This window comes from Adiantum capillus-veneris, chromosome 15, assembly GCF_014529385.1.
Source record: "Adiantum capillus-veneris isolate H3 chromosome 15, ASM1452938v2, whole genome shotgun sequence".
NCBI classification, from domain to species: Eukaryota; Viridiplantae; Streptophyta; class Polypodiopsida; order Polypodiales; family Pteridaceae; genus Adiantum; species Adiantum capillus-veneris.
The window spans coordinates 87,129,950-87,149,983 of record NC_140945.1 but is presented as its reverse complement, the minus strand read 5'-3'; the positions used below and the strand labels follow the sequence as shown (position 1 = coordinate 87,149,983).

The window sequence follows — 20,034 nt, the reverse complement described above, 5'->3', positions numbered from 1 at the left end:
CTTTGTGATGGCACCTTAATAATCTCAATTAAGTTCAATGGCGTGATCCTTGGTGCATTTGGATTATTAGGACATTGGGCAATCCAATGGTCTATGCCACATCGAATACACATGAGTATTGGCATTGTAGATGTGCTCCCTTGATTGGTATGCACTAGTGTGACATTCTTTTGTAGTCTAATAGGAAACTCAACTACATGATGCGGACCCCACACTCATAGCATTGAAGAGGTGGTCTCTTGGTAGTGAGATTGATATTTTGGCCTCTTACTGCAAGAGAAGCTACTTCATAAATAGGTTTGACTTGTCCCCAGTAGTCCTCCATGTAGTATTGTGGACACTCCTCAAGTGTATCCATCCCATAGGCAATATTATGGTCTATATCTTCCTCACAGCCTTTCTTCCAAACAAGCACTAGATGGCTCACAACCCATATGATTCATAAGGGTGACTCTTGGGTGCGGGGGCTGTAGTCCTAGCACTGGAGGTGGTAGCGATGTAGCTTGAGCAACATTTTGGGCTCTAGGAACCATGTGTTGTGATAGTTGTTCAATAGGTGGGACATGCATCAAGGCAAGAACTCGGGTGAATCCGTCCAGGCCAAGGGCGGTCTATTCGCCATCACACTTTGAGAATTATACAACACTTAGCTTGGTGACCATACCTACCACATGCATTGCAATTTCCATTGAATTTTACTCTAAGTGTAGGGCATTCTCACTAGTGCTATGTGGACCAAAGCGACATCATTGTTGTTCCCTTCTTGGATACATATGATTGTTTTGTGGAGCATGATTATCTCTAAGAATTTCTTGAATGGCCTTGGTGAGATATGCTAACGTCATCTCAGATATCTTTGGCTCTTTAACAATAGGTTTTATGGTCATTGGCTCATGCCCCGATGCTTGCGAGCTACTAGAATTTGGCTCAAAGGACACTCTTTCACCTGTAATCATGAAATTTTTTGTCCAATTGTGATGGGAATGGGATTGTGCTAGCTAGGGTGCATGAAAGATAAAAATCATGCACACAAGTGAGTGTGTGTTGGCTAGATTATCACTCAACCAAATTAGGTTTCGAGATCAATTGACTTGGACTCATAAACACGATCTTGAGTATTTGCTAAGCCATCACAAGCTCACCATATAAACAAGGGAGATGTGTTCCAAAATAGATTTGTTTTTATTTATTCATGAAATGAGCTTTAAGTAGCTCTACAAACTTGCAGCACTGCATCTGGGATAATTCCTTCTCTTCACTCCTTGACTCATATTCTAGGACAAAGCTCACACTTTACAATCCTCCCCTTGAGGTTTGGACTAGGAAGAAACTGACATCACTGGCACAATCCAATCCAGGAGCAAAAGAACATCTCCAGTCCAGGAGACCATCGCCAATCGAGGATACCATCCCCAATCCAGGAGACAAACATCATAACACTCCAATCCAGGAGCCAAAAAACAATGCTCTAATCCAAGAGCAAAATTCCTAGAAATGTATACTTCGCTCTAATCCAAGAGCACCTTCGTCTTCTTCAATGCTTTGTCTTCAACTACTTCATGGTCTTTGTCTTTGTATCCTCCCCTCGAACAAGTGCTTCTTTTCCCCTTTTGTTGTGCAATTTGGCTTTATTGAAAAAAGAAGTGCAATGCTGAAAACCACAATGAAAAAAAAAAACCTACTAACACGGATGCAAATGCTATTGCTGCCAATTTCCCTTTGGTCATCCTCCCTTAGTCGATCAATGCCCGACCTTTCTCCGTTGGAGCCACACAGTTTGTTGGATTTGCATTTTTTGACTCGATTTTGTGCTTTGCAATAATTACTCTATCAACTAGTTGCATGGTATGCACTACAAAGGGATTACAAGCATACAACCGCACTAGCACTCTCTAAACCCTTTTTGACTTGCACCCTCATGAAAAAGAAAGAGGCATGTGATGATAGGCTTGGCAATTAAGGAACTTTCAAACCCCTGCTTGCTGGGCGGAGCCAAGAACCAAGTGAAGGAGTCCCTTTGGAAAGCGGGAACTGGTGCTTTAGTAAATTGTGTTTTTTAATATATATTATCTTTTAACATTAAAAAAGGGAGAAAAATTTGATGTGATTGTCGAGGGCAATGTTGTCGATATTGAGGTTGATGGTGGCTTGATATGGTGGCTTGATGTAGTCACCTTGGAATGAGTGCTTAGACCCGAGGCCCGAGGGCGGCTTGGGAAAATGAGGTGCCCTTGAGCCCTGCACTATAGAGAGATGATAGCGCTACATGGCACACAAAGATAAGGAGGTGTCGTGAGTAGTCGGGCTCCCCTTCTGTAGTCGCTGGTGAATCTTGCTCGCCTGCAAGGATTAGCTATGGCTGAAAAAGGCTGCTGGTTTTGCTTCCTTTTTTTTTTGCCCTGTGGTGGTTATCCACTTGCAAGGGGAGAAAATTTGGCAGTGTGACTTGGAGGCGATGCTGGACGAGATGGTGCTGAGCTGGACTGTAGGAACTAGGTCATGGAGATCTGTTGCTGAGCACGGGTGATGACGAGCTGAGGCCAAGAGTAATGGAACAACTGGTTACAAGTTGCAAGCCATAAGTAGCGAGGAGCATGAAGGAGGCTTTCTAAAAGTGATCCATTCGCGTGCATGTGTCAGAACGAGGTTTGTAAGCGGAACTGAATGTAGGGCTCTGAGAGGTAGGTTAAGAGCATGTGCTTGTCTTTGATGCTTACCCCCTTCTACAAAGTCAAGATGCCTTTAAAAAAGGTGTACTTTCACATGCTTTTGAGGTTTTTGAAATCCTTTAAATGTTCACCTCCACCAAAAGTGTCTTGAGCATTGATTGCTCTCAAACAGACACACAAATCTTCCTAGATACTTGCAAGAAGAGCAGATATCTCAGCTTCAAAGCTTGATTTTAATTATACCGTTAACTTGTAATGCTTAGTCCAAGATGTGTGTAGACGGGCTCAAATGAAAGCTCTTGGGAAACGCTATGCATACATACCAATGGATCAATGCAATTTTGTTCAAGTGAGGAGCAACTTATTGATGCAAAATGAGTGGGAATAGGTCTAATGCAATAATGCAATTACATATTTAAGTAAAAGCACTAATCTTTGTTGATTATCAAGAAGGTTAGTGGCCCAAGGACTTAATTCAAGGACATGCCCGAAGCTTGGTAATCAAACAACAATTAGAAGGATTAATAAATATTAATCACTCTAATGAAATGATAATCACTAAAAAAAATGCATAATAACAAACCTAACGAGCATAGCCTGGTGCTCTGATAGCACTTGATGGGAATGGGATTGTGCTAGTTAGGGTGGATGAAAGATAAACATCGTGCACACAAGTGAGTGTGTGTTGGCTAGATTATCATTCAAGTGAATTAGGTTCCAAGATCAATTAACTTGGACTCATAAACACGATCTTGAGTATTTGCTAAGCCATCACAAGATCACCATAAACAAGGGAGATGTGTTGCAAAATAGATGTGTATTTACTCATTCATCAAATGAGCTTTAAGTAGCTCTACAACCTTGCACCATTGCATGTGAGATAATTCCTTCTCTTCACTCCTTGACTCATATTCTAGGACAAAGATCACACTTTACAAATTGGATTGCTTTGGTAGTGAATGCCTCCCAAGTAGTAATACCTCTAATGACTAGGCCATTATAGATATTTTCATGTTGCAATCCTCGGAGGAATCTATCAAGAAATTGGTTATTGTTGGAACGTTCATTTACAGGACAAAGAGAGTTTAAGTGCTTTAGAAGACTGATAAAGTCTCTCACTGACTAGTCTTTCTCACGTTTGGCCTTTTGTAGGTGAGATGCTACACCCCAAAGCACACCTTCTCGTATATATTCCTTTAGGAACAATCTTCAAAGAGTAGGGTAAATCATTTTCTCTTCCATCCTTAAGATCCTATTCCAATCCCTAGCCTTCCTACTCAAAGTCAAGCTTAACACTAGGTTGGTAATGGGACACTTTTATGTCCTGGGACACTTTTATGTCCTGTTAATTGACCATTTTTCTTGAATTATGTCAAGAGTTTCAAAATGGATTTTGAGGTGTTATCTATCTAGAAAGTTGTCTCATGAGCTGAAAAAAACTCGACATTTTTTTGGAATATCAATTCCATCTTTAACATTGTCCTTGCACAACATTTCACAACCTAAACTGTGTGAAAAAACGGGTCCAGTTTTTGGCTTTTTTAAACTTTTTGCAATTATACCACTCTAGAATTCATGTTTGTGAGGTCTATAATGCTAGAGAACTATCTTTAGTAGTCCTCAACATGTCCTAATGCTTCTAGGGAGAAATAAATATTAAAGTTGTAAGTTATGACCAAATTACAAAAATTGTCAAATCCTGTTTTTTAGCCAATTTTAGCTCTTCTATGATTTTTTTTGGTGGATTTCATGATATCCAAATGCATTTCTGATTTTCTATGTCGCATATTGTAACATAAAGCTAACATTCCTTGAGTTTTGGGGCACCTAATACCCTATTTTGCATAGTACACAACGATGGTTGATTTTTTCAATTATAGAAGAAAACGAAACATTCTAGTATATGAAGTATAGCTTTTTCAATATTGTTAGTTTCTTGTGACAACTACATGCATTTTGTAGGTAGTAACCATATCTAGTCATAAGGATCAAATTTGGCTAGATATTGAATAATTTCTATGGGATTCTACAACTCATAATGTTGAACCCAGTTTTTTCATGTTTGCTGTATTTAACACTTCATCTTTGTCCCCAAGATTCCCCTTGGTAAGAGATGTATTATTCTTTTGACATGCTCCATGGATCCTTATGAACATAAAGGACAATAGGGAACTAAGAAAACATGCATATATTATTTGTATTGAGCATGGCTATAGAAACTTTGATGATATGTTTGTAGAATGGTAAAAATTCAACTTTTTTTGTACCTATTTATTTTGGCAAAACAAAAAATAGTGAGTGAGAAGCAATCATATGTTCTGATCACCAACCCATTGAAGTTAACTAGGGAATTTATCTCAACTCCTACAAAAATCCCTAATCTTATTTTTATACAAGAAAACGTAAGAAATGATTGTTTTGATGAAAATGCACTGGTCCATCCACTTTGGAGGCTTGGTGTGACCAAAAGATGAGAAATTTTACAAGTTTCTTATTTTTTCCATGTGTAGTAGGCCTTGAACTATAACCTCATGAAAGATTTTACAAAATGAGTGGATCTACTATGGTTTTGGAGGTTTTTTTCAAAACCCTGAAAGGACACTTTTATGTCCTGTTAGGTTACCAACCTAGTGTTAAACGATTTCTCTTATGTAGTTCGTTGTGTTCTCCTAGGGAAACATACTTGTTCAAATGCTTTGATGTGCTTTCAAGAATCTTCGCCCCCATTGAATTTTTACGTAAGCTTTGCAATTTGTACCGCTCTACTCCTAGGTTCTCTCGCAGGTATATGACGTATATTCTCCATAATAGATCGACCTATCATTTGAGAAAATGCTATTGTGTGAAACTAGAAGAGACACCTACCTGCAAGATCTCGTATTTCCTTCTGATGTTGATGACTCCTTTGAGCATCCGAACCATATACTGTTCTGATGGAAGAATTTTATTGCTTGCCTTCGTTATAACTGGGTAGTTCAAGACTGCTGGTCTTTTGCTTTGCCATGAATAAAAGCTTTCCCAAGATCGCCGTCTGTTGATAGGACAATAAGTTGGGTCGATCCTGAGATGCTGTGGAGCATTTCTATGATATGATTCATCATTTGGGCTGCTCAAACCATTTCTTTTGCTAGACTGGCTGATTGTCAATGATAGTATGAATTTGTATGGCAGTGACAGGAAAATCCCTGTAATCTCCTCTTTGGTTTGGCTCAAGAGTAGGTAGCATTTTTTGTTTCTATAATAGAGCCTCCTGCCTCATCTCAGTGGTAATGCGATCATCTCATGCCCGAGGTTTTTTACCACTTCGTCGGGAGTGATCATGAGAAGGGTCACTGACTCCAACACCTGGAGCTCATATTGCAGATAATCCTTGTGTGAAGGGTCATTTACTTCTGAGATCCACCACTGAATTTCTTCTTTTGCAATATCCAAGATGGGACGTCATGGCTGGATCTTCAGACTCCTGCATTGCCTTTCCTGTGCTTGTACCTGGCATATCTATGTTGTAAGCTTCAAAGGTGAAAGGCTCGAGTCTTTCTGTTTGTTCAGCTTCCACAGGGACTGTTTGTACTGGCTTCACCCGTGTTGTCCTTAGAGCATCCAAAAATGCCTTTGCCTTTGCAGCTGCTTTTTGAGATTTTCAATTTCTTCGTCTTTAGATTTCTGTAATGCTCTATGATCTGTTGTCATAATTTTCCTATCATATTTTTCTTGAGCAAGGGCCTCCTTTAGATCGTGGACCTCTTTGGTCAGCGAGGTCGGTTTAGCTATTATGCTTATGGAGCTCAGTGTCTCCTGCAAGGCGGCTAGAAGTTGGGTCAGAGTCTTACTAACCACCACATAAGACTCTTGTAGAGTAGTGTTGGCTTCATTGAATTGTTGGACTTCCTTGTAGTAATATGCAATGTTCTCTTGTTTCCTTTGTAATTGAGATTGGAGTCGCAAATGGACTGTTTGCAACTCGTCGATTTTGTTTTGCAGTTGCATTGTGCTTTTGGCTGCTTTCATGGCCTCTTTCCTTGTCTCCTCCAGCTCTAGTTTATGCAAGTTGTAGAGAGCTCTTTGGCATTGAAAGTGGAGCTTGATCTGGTCTAGATGTGCATCAATGTCAAATGACTTGATCATTTATGCTCCCTCCTCTACCACAACTTGCGAATGAGGCGATCTTGGTTTTTTTAGACTCTTTTGGACTTGATCCGAGGTACTAGCATCATCGGTTGTTCTTTCTTTTGTTTTCAGTACTTCAAGAGCAGTCGAAGCTGTAGTTGTTTCTGGCGTTGCTAGTCCCCTGCTTAAGCACAGCCCCTGCTTAAGCAAGTTGCCCCCTTGCCTACTTGGACATTAATTGACTAAAGTTAAAAATTAAAGACTATGTCTTAAGGCTTTTAACACTTACCTTTGGAGGCTTTAATGAAGCCAACCCTAAGGTCTTTTAGAGCTTCATTAAGTGCACCTTGCTCTTTGTTAAGCTGCCTCCATTATGGACCCTTAATGAGATGTAGTTATCTCTCCTCTTGGTCCCATGGTGGTGAGGTGAGCTTAAAGAACTTATGGCACCTAGCTCTTTGGTAGACTGTCTCCCTTTCGGCCTCTAGTTAGAGATAACATTATCTCTCACTTTTAGGCCCATGGTTGAGATATGTCTACAAGCACATATCTATATTCTAACTCTTGTTTCCCTTTTGTCTCCCCATATTAAATGATCTTTTGATTGACATTTGATAACGCCTTGACTCTAGATGATTTATGCTTGAAAACCATGGTCTTGCCTATCTCTCCACAACTTCCATCAGTTTTCGAATTCATTTGAAGGGGAAAATTGATCCAGGTAATTTTCACGACTTTGTAGGTACTATTTTGCTTTGCTTTGCCCTTTATTAGACCTTTAGTGTTATTTCTCCTTGATGCTTGTGTTTCACCCTCTTCCAGACTCCTTCTTGTTTTAAGTTGCTTTGGAAAAAAGCCTTAGAATGTTTCAATTGCTACTCTGGCTAGTGGGGTAGCTTCATGTTCTTCTCCTAACCCTACTCCATAATGTTTTTGCTGAAAACTGACCCTTTTTCCTTGATTAGTTCCAAATGACCATTTGCAGACTAATAGTAACAAATAATTAGGTTTTAAAGATTTTAAGACCCCTTTTTGTGATTAGTTTTGCATGGTCAGTTATACTTTTGCATCCTCCAGCCAGTGATCAACTCCCGCCTTGATTTTGTCATCAAGGTACATGGATGACAATCCATGTTGGGATCTTGCAATTCCAACTAGTGGAGGTTGTTCCTGGCCTTATGGGGAGCCTACTGTGCAATTTTCTCTGTTTTTAGGGTTTGGGGAAATGTTCCAACCTCTTTTGCAAGTGTTTTTGCATATAGTGGTTTTGCCAATTGCCAAGGGTCTATTAATGAAAAGGTTTTTGTTTTGGGTAAGTTTTGAACTCCCCCATTGGCCTTGACAACTTGTAGAATTTATGACTTTGATCTACTCTGATCTGTTGTTTTGGTAATGTTGGTGTAGTGTGAAGCATACACAGGTGTTCTTGTAGGGTTAAGATCATACCTGTCAAATCTGGTGGAGTAAGAGCTATTGAGGTGGTCGCAACAGGCAGAAACAAAGCAGGAAACTCTATGTTTCTCTCTCTCTCTCTCTCTCTCTCTCTCTGTGTGTGTGTGTGTGTGTGTGTGTGAATGCAAATGAGCTTATTTTGCCCCTTTTGACTATATGTTCCCAATCTACCCGGAATGCCCCATTCATACCTACCTCCAGTGATCATATCTTGCTTTCCATATCACTGACAGTTTGATCCGTTCTCGATTCTGATATTTGGTCAACAAATGCCCTTTAATTTGCAGTTTTGATCCTTAGAAGTTGGCTCAAAATCCATCCTGTGCCAAACCTTTCCATATTTGCCATGTTCAAGGCCCTTGCTTTGAAGTTTTGGCATTTGCTTGCAAAAGTAAATTTTGACTTTCCTGGCTCAACTTATTAATTTTTGTTGATGATTTGTTCTTTTTAGCTTTTTAGTGCTAAAATTGAAGGAAAATTACTTACAATTATTATTAATTGGCCAAAATTTTGCCAAAATTATTTTAATCACTCATACATACATATTCTTAACTTGGCATTTAGAGTGTGCCGATATGGCTCATGATTATGCCCGCTAAGAGTTAGAAATCTCTAAAAAACTATTAAAGGAAAAGGAAAAGAAAAAGAAAAGAAGATAATATATACAAAATGATGAGTATCTTGCTGTATTTTTTCCCCCCGGGGGATTCACCATGGAAAACTTACCGCACCACGTAAGTGCAGGGGAGGGGTTTTTTTTACAAGTTACATAAGCGTATAAGTTAGGGATAGGCCCCCATTAATTTATCTCCCAAGCTTAAAAATAAGGGAGGGGGTATCATATTTATTTGAGAGAGAGAGAGAGAGAGAGAGAGAGAGAGAGAGAGAGAGAGAGAGAGAGAGAGAGAGAGAGGGACAAAATGAGAGGAAGTTTTTGTGTTTCAAAATCATGGCTTCCCAACCCGGGGTGTCCACTATGGAATATGTAAGATAGTACATGCGTTCAATGGAAGGGTATTGAATTTGCTAAAGTCTTACATAATTTATTTTACATTAGGGACATAAATAATCAATAGATGTAAATTTATTGAAGGGGTTTTAAAATCCAAAACATCAAGAAGTATGAATATATTTGTTTATGCTCACCCATCTAATAGAGCTGCATTGCTTTACCTACTATACATATGAAGAAATATTTGATGGCATGCACAATCCTTAACTAAACACCCAGTGCTGGGCCAATGCCAAGTTTGTTGATTTGTGATAAGGACTAAGAGATTGTATCTCTCCTATGATTAATACCGTATCCCTTATTGTGAATTCTGTCATCTTGTGAAGGTCTTGCATAAGGCAACATGTCTTCAAGATGCAAGCATAATTGATTGGATATGGAAAAAGGTCATCCTTTCACCTTCAATTAAAACCACCCAGGGTTTCCTTGCCATAATCATGTTGCACATTGTAGTAAGTTTTATTTCAATGTTTCTACACCCTCTATTGGGTATTGATGATGTAGTAGGGATGCTGTAGTGTGTAGTCAATAATATGCATAATGAAGCTTATGGTTACAATGTTCACCATTATGGCATCATCATACAACAGCATGTGTACCTCTTGAGCACTTTGTGCCGCAGTAACATCAAGCATAAAGGAAAGGATATGTCTTGCAATCTAATTCAGCTCATTTATGAAAGCAATCAAGAGAAGGCCTATCGCTGCTCCCTCAAACTATATTTTCTTCTTCATATATAGACCACATGGTTGTAGAACACACATACCTGATGGTCATGAGTGTGAGTTTCCCTAATTATTAGTGCATCACCGTCTTCATGTGTACTTAAGGTGTTGATAATGAGCATGTTCACTTGTAATGTCAATGACATTGATATATATGTATTGGTCATGCCCATAATTGTTTTCTTTAAACGTGGGTAGGTATGGAGAGGGACATGGGTATGCTTGAATCTATGTCCAATATGGAGTATTGTCATGTAGTTCATGCATTTTTGGGCTTTGTAGTAGCAAAAGGCGGAACAACATACTTCTTTGTGCAATATGTCACTACTAATGGGTGCTGACGACAATGAATCATTGATGAACGAGGAACTTGTGAAGCGAGCTAGTTGGCTGCCATTTGGTGGTGGTGGTGGTGGTGGGGGGGGGGGGGGGGGGGGGGGCTAAGGATTTGCCCGAGTTTGGTCTTTCTTATGTGGCATGGTTCCTATCAAAACAACAGATAAGTTTCCCTCCATCTTGTGTGGGCTCAAAGCAGTCATTGCTTTTTTTAAGGAAAATATGGCATGTTGCCCTCTGCTTTGTTCCGTGATGTGCGCCCTCATCGATGGCGTTTCCAACATTTTTGGCCTGCCACGGGGAGGCCTTGGTGAAATGTTAATTTTTTTGCAAGTGACGTGGCAAACTACATGACCACTTTTAGAAATAAGGCACAAGTAAGGTAAAAAAGGAGCCAGTAAGGAGCTCCGATGTTGAGCCAGTCTTTTCGGCAATAAAAGAGATGTTGCTCCTCCCATATGAAGATAATGGTGTTAGTGTAGTGGCCAAAAAACTGTTGATGCATCACATCTTCATTGGACTAGACTAGGGCTTCATCCCTGTTATCGTGGATTGCTCTAAACATTCCCTATGCTAGCTTCCGCAAGGCTCACATTTATTGTTACATACAAATGCAAAGATACAATTTTTGCTTCACGTCTGAGTACCGTTCTCCTCGATGAGAGTTGCTCTCTTTTCCAAATTCCTACCTGCAAATTTAAATTTTAGAGCCAAATTTGAAATTTCAATGTTAGAGATAACTTTCAAAGTCTGTTGGCGAGATAGAGGTATTTTTTATTGACTTTAATCTTAGCCCCCGTCACACTGGGGCAGGCATACCACGACTGTGTTGAGATGGTGTGTGGTAATTTGACGAGGTAGTAGTGAAAGTTTGTTGCTTGGAGGGGCGACCCAGCAAGGCCGATGATCTTTTCATGACCTGGCCAACCTTCAAAAAGTAAAATACAGGAAGCATTTTGATAGGCTTCAAATGGTGGTAGCTCTTGGCTACGGGACACTGTAACAGGGGACGAGCACCCTAGTGTGATAGTGTGATACGGGCGTTAGTGTTCATTTGAGTGTGAAGTGAACCTAGCTAGGGTTTTACTTGTGCATGAGATTGTATGGCGGGGCTATAGAGCACATGACACGATGTAGTTGGTTTTGGTTATATTTCGAAATGCTAGGCCTCGTGGCAAAGCAAGGCATGCTGGTTGTTGCCGTCGAATGTAGCCGTTAAGTGATCGTTGACCAAAAGTCAACACACGGAGCTCACACGCAGTCTCGAACCCCCGACCTCGCGTCCTAGAAGCACTGCCCTAACCACTGCACTACGTGCGTGCATCTGCAGAGGCCGTGGCGCATGCTGTACATATGTTTAAAATGTCTGCTGCCCCCCCAAAAAGCGACATAACCGGCTAGGCCAGTCACGCCCACCTACACGCGGCCTAGCAGGCCGACATTTAACCAGAGCCCTATGTAGTTTGGGTCCGATTTTTAACGCGCTTACCCTCGACAGTACCCTCAATGCATGGTGAAGGCAGACAAATAATATCTATCTATCTATCTATCTATCTCTCTCTCTCCATTAAAAAAAAGTGGCTCAAGTTTGTATCCGTGTCCGTGTCCGTGTGTGATTTAGGTCTAAGAGCTCAAGTTCCAAAGTTGCATGAAAATTCAATAGTAGCTGCCCCCAAAAAAATGGCGTGTGAGTTGAACGTGCTCTTTTTTGAGTTGTGAAGCGAGAGAGAGAGAGAGAGAGAGAGAGAGAGAGAGAGAGAGAGAGAGAGGCAGAGGCCTCCAATGACGCACAACAATCGAGCTCACTGTTGGATTTCAGGTACGTGCACCTTCCAACTGATTTTTTGTTTTGCGATATTAAGCAATAGAATAGGCTCTCTCTCTCTCTCTCTCTCTCTGTGTGTGTGTGTGTGTGTCTAGGTTTGAGCTACTTGGCTGCATGATTTCAAGCTTTGTACCACGTCGTCAAACACAGAAAGCTGGGGTTTTGAAAGGCTCATTTTCAGATTGCATGCTCACACGTACACGCCCGACTACACACACACACACACACACACACACACACACACAGAGAGAGAGAGAGAGAGAGAGAGAGAGAGAGAGAGAGAGAGAGAGAGAGAGAGAGAGAGGGTTGTAGAAGGCCAACAGAAGGTAGAGGCCTAGCAGAAGTCATAGAGAAGGCATAGATGGCACAGGCAAGTAAGCGCCTTCTGTTGTGGGGATTGGATCAGAGTCTACGGGGCAGGCTCTATCAAGCTCCCTCCTCACTGATGTCCATGCGCACATACACAGTCGAGGGCAGCAATATGTTCGTTGGAGGCATTTCCTTCCGCACCACGGAAGATGGCTTACGGGAGGTCTTTGGTGCACATGGCGAGGTGGAAGACGCAAAGATTATCATGGACAAAGAGACAGGGCGCTCTCGTGGCTTTGGTTTTGTCACTTATTACAAGGAGGAAGACGCAGATACAGCTTTGTCGAAACTTAATGATCATAATCTTGATGGCCGAGCTATCCGCGTAGATCGAGCGTCTACTCGCCCTGTGCGTCCTTCGTCAGACTTTGGCAGTGGTAGTGGGTTTGGGTCTAGCTTCGCCTTGGATTCCTCTGAGTCTGCTCCCGCCGATGATGACTGGGGCTCGATACCATCACTAGATGCAAGCACGTCGAATCAGTAAGGAGACTTGAATGCCTGGATGGATTATCCTTGTTGTAGCGCATTCGCATGTATGATATATCCAGAGCTTAGAATTGCTCTTTTTTTCACACTATTAAAGGGATGTTACCAGCTTTGTACCACTGAACAGCTCTGCATGCATAGATGGATTTTTTTGAACCCTTTTCTTCTCTGTGGAGGCTGTGGTAGTATGAATGGGGCAGCTCTTTCTTGCAACCTATCGGGTTTTCCTTATGTAGGTTTTATAGTATCCAAACCTCTTGCAACTGGCTCATGTATGCATTTGTCGATGGTGTCCTGCATGCAAAGCTTTAAAAAGTGAAATGTTTCTGTTTTCAAGAGAGAGAGAGAGAGAGAGAGAGAGAGAGAGAGAGAGAGAGAGAGAGAGAGAGAGAGATAAATGAAATGTTGTATTAAACGCCTCCAAAAAGCCAAAATGACTTATGAGACCAAATTGATATGATCTTGGTGGATCCAATCCAAAAACAATGAAGTAAAGTGAAAGACTAAAATCATCATCATCATCCATGTCCGAAAATGCCCAGCATTGGGCATTGTCCAGGAAAGTATTGCATCCGTACTAAAGAGCTTCGTCAATGTCCGCCTCTGTAAATAGTCTGCCCTCGTTTAGTGTAAATACTTAGTGTAAATAATCCGTTTAGTTGCTGCCTTGTGATCTTGAAAGTGGGAGAGGCCTCATTTGATGTCGCATTATGTTGCGTTGATTGTTTGCTATGTGTTGTGCTCACTTTAAAGATTATTTCAAAACTAGTAGGACTCCTTTCCTTGACATTTCCTGCATCATAGGCTTCAATGCTGCTTGGCTCTTACTTTCACGGAAGCAGCACGACCTATATAAGTCGAAGAGGTTGTTGCGATTGTTGTTGTGTTTGTAGATGTTATTTAAGATGAAGTTTATGCAATTTGAGAAGAATTTTTTGTATACAAGGTAATAAAATCATGTTTGTTTGGTTATGTAGGTACTTGTTCTCGACCATCAAAACGTTGATAGCTTCTCGCAAAATGTTAGCAACATAAAAGGTGAGGGCTCGTTCCTCACTCAAGATTTGGCTTCATTTTTAAAGTTTTCCATAGCTTTTAAGCTTTTAACATGTAGTCTTTGTGGTAGTTAATTTGCTCTTGGATTGTACATGCGACAAAATGAGAGGATGTTACCCGTGTTTGTTCTAGCTAATTTGCACCCTTAGTAACAAAGATTTATTTCTTGCTTTCTTGTTTATTATTTGGCTTGAAGCATGAAGTGGGCCTGAAGTTTGAATGTCTAGAAAAAAATTATCACCCAAAAACAATAGATTCCATCAATAAAACTGTAAATAATACAAGTGAAAACAAGAGGAAAGAAAAGTGATAAAATCACGAGGCCTGCAATGGGAGAGAGGGAGAGAGAGAGAGAGAGAGAGAGAGAGAGAGAGAGAGAGAGAGAGACACTCAATATTGATGATCAAACTATGAGATCGAGCCTGGGGTAAGTTTGCAGACTGGGGCAAGTTCACAGACGTAGCTTGAGAGAAGCACGAAGGAGAGAAAACCTCCTTGGAATGAATATCTTCTATGTGCTCAGGCAATAAAAAATAATGCATTTTTAACAAGTGATAAATCATGAGCCCTACCACCAGGAAGACGAGACTATAGTAAAACTTAGGACAAATTGTCAAAATACTCCTCTAATTTGTGGAAATTCCTGAAGTACCCCTTCAAATTCCCAAAATATGCTACTTAAATATTGAGTGAATAACCATTACCTGCAATAGGGTTACATCTATAAAATACTTGCCCAAAAAAAGTAGCGTCATAGGGTTTGCTGCAACCCTTACCCACACTTCTTGATGTGAAGGCCTATAGAGCTTGTATTGCTATCCCCCTCAAAATAGCCCAACCATCCCAAGCCTACAAGAGGAAAACAAGCATGGCATTAGAGCGTTGGTTTAGCTGGGTGTGATGTATCCTAGATTCAATCTCCTTGAGTGTGGTCATATCAATGAGATTGGCCATTTAGATAAATCGTGGAACAATTCCTGCGCAGGTTCTATCTTCTAGGCTACGCAGATTAAAATTGAAACCGAGATAGATTGCTGGATTAAAGCACAGACACGGAGAGAGGGAGAGAGAGAGAGCTGTTGAAGACCCGTGTTACACAGGGTGAGGGTCAAGGGAGATCAGAGTGAAGAGCGTAGCAATGTCCATAGCATTCTGTTTAGCTTTAGGCAAAGAGTGCATAGAATGCGAAGATTCTGATGTGTCTCTTCTTATTGCCGCTGCCCTTGGCCTGCAAAAAGAAATCGCAAATGAAGGAGACTTTTAAGTAGAGGGAAAGAAAGGCAATCAAAAAATTGATCACCCAGGTATAGCAAGCCCATTACTCCGTAATACTACCCTAATTTATAAAAAGGGTAAACTTAGAAGTGGGGTGGGACCGGTCGCCAAACAGGGCCTAAAAAAAATAGCTTTGAGCTATTAACATGGAAAAAAAGGGTCTGTCTGCAATCGACGAGCAGCGCGAGCATAGAAGGGGGCGCCATCTGGAGGTTATGCATGAGGAAGGCGCCACTTGGGCCATGCATGAGTGCTCGATCTGGGCTTGGGCTTTGGACAAGAAGTCATACCAGGAAAATGTACCAATGTATCTAAGCAGTGCATGCGCACATGCGCTTGTCTCCGCACGCATACGAAAATGGGAAATTGTGGGAGGTTTTGGGTCACTCACATGAAAGCAGAGAGCCCACAACATTCAATCCAACTCGCTAGAAATGCAGGGTACTATTATAACGGCTACTACAGCTGGACCTAGTATCAATAGCAAGTAATTCGACTTCTGTCTTGCTAATAAACTTAACAGTCATTATAGTACGCCTTCAGCTATAGAGCAGGAACTGTGGATCATTCCTGCTCTGACCCCCTTGCGAACCATTTACCACCACATTGCCTAGTGCTCCTGCATGCACAACTCCATTTGCTACTAATACTGCTCCTGCTCATGCTTTGCACACGTCCCTCGGCTGCATGCCGATGATAGGCACAAGAAGCACCTCATGCAATGGTGCAAACTACTCAACACGAGAGAGAGCACCGTGCACCTCAACACAACAAGCAGTCATTCGGTACTTTTTTGGTCTCTTTTGTAATTTGCCATGATTCCTCGTATAAGAAAGATAAAAATTTCATAGAAATTAACATTTTTTCTAGGTTTGTCACTGAAATAGAGAAAATGATTGTTTGTTGGTCAAATCATATCTAAATCAAGTGAGACTTGATAGGTAGGTTGAAAACATCATAACCAAGCTGTTAAAACCTAAGCAGACAAAAATTTGATGGCATGGAATGAACTCATTTGTCTAGGATCTACAGGATGCCATTACAAAAACGCTAATGATGCTAATGGATTTGTGTTGAAGATGCTACTATGCTAATTTTGTACTATTTTTTTATTGTTCTTTGGTTGCTAGTTCAAATCAATGGATACCTATACTTATATATTGCTTTTTATATGTGGTAGCAGATTAAAAATATTTTGACTAGTGTACCTAAGGAAAGAAATACTTACAAAATGTCACTTCAAAATCACTTGTCCACTGGGATTCAAAAAGATGAAGAATGAGCTTTATTTTTACGGACATTTTCTCGTGGACTGCAAGAAGATCTAGCATCACAATATTCCCAAGATCTTCTACAACGCTCGGAGATAAAAGTGTTATGGCCAGAAATAAGATATAACTTATTTTCTAAGGGGAAAAAAGTTTGGAATATACAAAAGATTTTTCTTGACGATTTGGTTGATTTGGAAGAAAATTTAAAATTAGTGTTGGCAAAAGAGAAGTTGGGCCTAATCAAATATCACAAAATGGCCCACTATGGAGGTGGAAACATGCCTTTATCATTGATGCGCTATAGAATGAGTATGATAATCCGTCTCATTCCAACAAAACGACTTTGTACTTATGAAAAGACTTGGTAGATTTGAACTAAGTTACGTAGCGACTCTTAGCTTGGTCAAGCGCATGGACTTGGGCTTTGTTTTGAAAGTATATTTATGTATAGCTTATGGAGATGGAAACATTTCTTTATCATTGATGTGCTACATAATGAGTATGATAATCCATCTCGTTCTAGCAAAATGGCTTTGTACTTATGAAGAGCCCTAGTAGATTTGAACTAAGTTACATAGCGACTCTTGACTTCGTGAGGGCTTGGTTTTGAAGATATGTCTATGTGTATAAATTGAATGGAGGTTTAGGGTTTAAGATATGAAATCTTTGAGTTTCTTTTTAGTTTCAACATCCACTAATGCAAATAAAAGAGTTCTCTTCCACGTCAAAATTATATACATAGGTTTTAGAGTGCGCTTGAACTTTTGTTAAAAAAGTACTACATAAGGGTACACAAGCATATAAATATACAAGCATGCCATTTATGTGATGTGCCAGAAAAAGATCAGTAAGTTAGATCCCATAAGGAGCCAGAGCTACAATCCTCCTTATGACAACCCGGCATTAATTTAGAGATCCACAAAAACTAAAAACTTACATGTTGTACTCAGTTAAAAAATGTCTCTTTTATGCATAGTGTGAATGTTTTTATGAAAACCAGGTAGACAATAAGTGCCAAAGAACCCGTATATTTTTTCATGTAGAGTCCCAGTGTAGCTTTATATGGTGCTTATGAAAATTAACCAGGTAGACAATAAGAGCTAGAAAAACCATATGTATGTTTTCATGTAGAGTTCCAGATGATGCCTAAATCACATGTAGAATCTAGATGTTGTAGAATCACATGTACTACATGTGCTAATTTTAACAAGGACAGTACTCACTTTGCCCAGTAGCTATCCACTATGGGAAAGCCAAGTGAAAGAGTAAGGTAGGCACTCAATACCAATAGCTATATTAAGTTTTGAGGAAAAGGTACTCAAGCTACATATTGATCAAAGTAATCCAGCTAAATATCCAAGGTTATCTTTAGGTGAATTACAAAGCCAATAGGGAATACCATTTTAGGTATGAAAAAAAACATTTTAGGTATACCTTAAATAATCAAAGATATATTAAGTTGGGGACAATTTGCACAAAGGTAAACCAGCTAAGTATCCAAAATCATCTCCAGGTAAGTTACAAATCGAGTAGGAAACATTGATCTAGGGATGCAATATATATCATTATTCAACAGATTAACAATGTATCAGTGGAAAATGAGATCATACGATATCACTATGCTATGTGATTCGGATAAACATGAAAGAGAAGTTCCACTGTCTCACGTTTACGTGTGTGTGTGTGTGTGTGTGTGTGTGTGTGTGTGTGTGTGTGTGTGTGATAGTATCATGCAATAGTGAATGTTTAGGTTTTAGGGTGCGCTTGAACTTTTGTAAAAAGGTACTACAATTTTTTTAAATGAGTACCTTGTTTATTTTTTTGTTTTGTTTTGTTTATTTAGATATATATACTCCATGATACTTTGAGCTACCCATGGCAAGAAAGGAGATTATCGTGCATTTGAATGAGGGTAGTTTAGACCAAGACACAACTTTAGGCTTTGTTCTTCTAAAGTTCGGAGGTACTTACAAAGACTTGAGAGCAGAAATTGCTTGTAACAAGATATTTTGTGATGACTTTGTGTTTTTGGGAGGGTCCAAAATGCTTCCTTTAGCACCATCACAAGAGGAGAGGTGGGAAGTTGAAGTGGAGGAGGTGACAATTCGGGAAAAAGCGAAAAGTAATGCATGCAAGCATCCACAAGTGGATTCCATGGGTTTAAGCAATGATCCACCTACCTTGAGCTCTAGCAATGATCCTCATATACATTACCAAATACCTAGTGTTGGTAATGATGAGATTCCTATGTGTGAAGATGTGGCTATCACCTCACACAAGATGCTAAAGAGCACTTTAGCCTCTACAAAGGAGGTTAGAAAGTGGGAAGGAGATGTCAAGGTTGCTAAAGAGAAACTTAAAGCCATGGAGCGTCATGATAGGTTTGAGTTTATGTCAAAAGATAAGGATGGGAAAGCTATGTTCCAACTTTGGTGTGTCGAATGTGAAAATCCATTCGGGCAAGGAGGGCTGATACAATTTCTAACTTTCTACACTCACAGATCAACAAAATGGCTCATCGCCGCCACCTTGGAGTGGGCAAAAGAAGAAAGCAGAAGCACGACAATGAAATGGCAGAGCTCTCAAAAGTGGACATGAAGTCAAAAAATAAGGAGAAGGTGGATGAAGCCTTGCTTGAAGTTTCCACCTTTGAAAGGGACAATTCTCCCATCTTTAGTGTTGTTCTTGACACTCTTGGAGAGTATGAGAATTTGTTAAAAATATTTGTGGAATGTAGTTTGGACAAGAAATGGATTCCTTTGTTTCCAAAAACGGGATGGATTGGCCAATGCATGATTGAACATGTGAAGTCCAAGCTTCGTATCAAAGCGGCTAATGGAGACATTGATGAAAAGATAGCAAAGGTGGGCCGTCCAAGCAAAGTGCCGATTGAAGACAAGAGACAAAGGAACTTACATGGTTTCTTCAAATGCAACACTAATCTAGGTGAGTAGAAAATCTTTTTTCTTTTTACATGAAAAATGATTAGTGTGTTCAACATTTCAAGTGTATTTTTTAATGTTATTGTAGAGCCTTGCAATGACAGTAACACAAATGCGTCACAAAATGCATTAGGTATCTATCTTTATATAATCATTTTCATGTTTGAATAAAGGAGGAAGATTGTATACTTAATGTGTCTATGCACAATATGCAAAAAATTATTTGCTACCCACTCTTTGTTGGAGATTTTGGCAAGACACTTATAAGGTTGAAGACAAGATGTTTGATTTGAAACCTTTCTTGGATGACTACAAAGGAGGTGGTTGTTGGGATTGTGAGCCAACTACGATGGCCACATTTTTGTTTAAAGAGGTGCTTGTGTGTATCTGAGGGACATTTCGTCATAAAGATTGCAAACGAGTAAATCCTCATGGGGTTCCCTTTGAAACTTTTCAATGTACAAGTGCACTACAATCCCCAAAGAGAAAGACTTTCGCATGCGTTTGTA

The 20,034-nt window shown here is 40.1% G+C and overlaps 1 pseudogene; it reads left to right on the top strand.

Annotated features, from left to right (window-relative positions):
• Positions 1–12,487: 12,487 nt before the first annotated feature.
• LOC147441018 (glycine-rich RNA-binding protein 4, mitochondrial pseudogene) lies at positions 12,488–13,095 on the top strand (annotated as a pseudogene).
• The last annotated feature ends 6,939 nt before the right edge of the window (positions 13,096–20,034 follow it).